Genomic DNA, 2661 nt, shown 5'->3' on the forward strand with positions numbered 1-2661 from the left:
GCCCAGCCCCTGCAGGCGGAGAGGGAAGGGTGCGGGGGAGGCTGGGCCGGGAGGCCTGTGAGAGGATGGAGAGTTATTTGTGGCAGGCGGCCTCACTTCCTTCCTCCCCCCCCCATCCCTCCGCCTCAGGGACCCAACGTGGACGCGGGAGCACAGCGTCCCGGCCAAAGGGTTATTTTAGTGTTGGCATCTCTCACCGCTCCACGGCCTTCCCCACCCACGGGACAACGCCAGCCAGGAAGTGCCTGGGAATAGCACTGCGGTCCCGAGGAGAAGGAGGAGGAGGAGGAGGCAGAAGGCCCAGCGAGCCACGTGGAGAACCTACCTCCGAGTAGGTGACACCAAAGGCCCCTGGATGCTGGGTCATCAGAAGAACACATGAGCTCCCAGTCCTCCCCCAGGAAAAACTCCCCCCTCTGAAGGAGCCATGTCCAAGGAAGCAGCTGAATTTCCATGCAAAGACCTTCCTCTGTAAATTACCTTCTCTCCCAGGGGAGGAAATGATATGAGTTTCTTTTAATAGGACTTTGATCTCTTGGGCTCTACACAGAACCGCTTCCCTCGCTGGGATCCTCCAGCTGTGTGGTAGAGGGCAGAAAGGATTTGTAAGGCAAACACCTTTTTTTTAACTCTGCCAGCACACGCAGGGTGAACGATGTTAATAATAAACTTTTGGGCCTGGTCTGCGTGGTGCCTGTGCAGCTGTTTTGGGGAGGGAAATAACTTTGAAAATTCTCATTTACACTGATTCAGCGTCTGCTGTGGGCAGGCTTTTACTGGGGTAATTTAATAGCCTATTCCCCTACATTTGCAGAAATAAGTCATAGAATGTCAATACCTTCTTATTCATCTAACAACCCTCCACGGGAGGCTGGAGTACTATAATTAGGCAGCTCTTGGTCAAGTAAGACAACTTTTTTCATAAGTCAATACGTGTGGAGGTATTTCAGTATCTACACATACACACACCTATATACCCAGCACAAAATCACTGCCAGCAATGAACCTGCAGAAAAAACCCTTCAATTATCAACGAATCACTCTGAAAACACCATCAATGTGCAAATCATGCACAGGGATTTGGAAACCACAGACTGGAATCCTCATACACTGATGTTTACAATCGTACTGACACCATTTCCTCTTCTAGATCTCTTGTTTCACAGTCGGGACAACTTGCACACGCTCTGTCAAGAGCAGAGAAATGTTTAAGACGAGCCAGGTGCGTGTGCCCAGGGTGCATTTACTTCCATCTTTGCACAGGTCCTTGTTAACATGCGCTCATTTGCTCTCTTCAGCTTTGGCGTGTACGCCCTTCCCTCTGCTTGTTTCATCCAAGAGGATGCACAGCTCTTATCCATTCTTAAAGAGAGCAAAAAATCAAAAGTACCTCTAAAATTAGAAGCATGAGCAGCCATTGCGATGAAAACATGGGAGAGGAAATTATCTAAGGAGCTTTTCAACTGGTAATAAACGTTAAGCACTGGCCTCCTGGCACTAGTGAGAGTGGAGTACACTCTTAAAAATAACAAATTTAAAGTACATGCTGTTACCATCAGAAGAAGTTTCTAAATTTCTTTTTCCTAAACAACTCAGATGAAAAGGGAATATTTTACTTCAGATTTTCCAAAACACGTACTATGCAAATGATTGTTTACTGACACCTCCCAAGTCATTCCACTGATATGCAGGTTTTGTCTCTAATAAATAATTAACATTTTCCTTTACAACAGAGAAAATGAACCTGAAAATGAGGACCAGAGGCAGAAGAGACGATATCTCTCCAGCAGCCCCAGCCCGGGCACACGTGCTGGTCCTGTCGCACCATATTGGCGGGCGTTTGCTTGACTTACTGGGCAGGCGGAGGAGCGAGAGACACGCTCCCTACGTGCCGAGCCCCGGCGCTGCGGCAATCCTCGCTCTGCCAGCCACCACGGGTGTTGGCCTGAGAAAGACTTACGCATTCAGGGAGGATGCACAACTTCATACAAAGTCTGCATGATTACAGCTGTGCTCCAGTTTGCGGAGCTCATGGATACCTTTGGAGCAGCAGTTAAGCCAGCGTCTGTTTGTGTTCGCTATATATTCTGCGCTCTACAACTGCGGGGCACGTGGGACCTGTTCTTCCTGATGATGGTACCCTTCCCATGGGGGCAGGGACCTGCCTCTGCTCCCAGCAGTTGCTACCAACAGAATGAAATAGTAATATATAGCCAGGTACAACTTAAGACAGCAACTTCCCCCAAAAGAGTGTCCTTTTATTTAATTGCTACTTATCTTCCCAGATGCTACCTACACGGAAGATGGATTCTGGCATTCTACTTGCAATGAAACTTTGAAATCTGCGTTAGTGTTGAGGGCGACCCACGAAGCCAGTGGGATTCGGGGAAGGGGGGCACAGCCCCAACCGCTGTGCGCTGCCCGGCTGGCTCCTGGGGCCGGGCCTCCCAGGGCCGAGGGTTAGTCCCTCCCTGACTTTTGGGGGTCACAGACCAGCGGGGGTGCCTACTCCCAATCCAAGACCCGTGACGAGCGTTCCCAGGCTGCTGCCACCATCAAACCAGGCAAGAAATGCCGGCGGCGCTGCCAGAGCCCGTTCCCGTGCGAGGGGCTTCACTCGTCCCCGCCGACACACGCGAGCGCGGCTGGGGGGAGGGGACG

The sequence above is a fragment of the Athene cunicularia genome (assembly GCF_003259725.1).
Source record: "Athene cunicularia isolate RWA chromosome 18 unlocalized genomic scaffold, athCun1 chr18_part1, whole genome shotgun sequence".
NCBI lineage: Eukaryota > Metazoa > Chordata > Aves > Strigiformes > Strigidae > Athene > Athene cunicularia.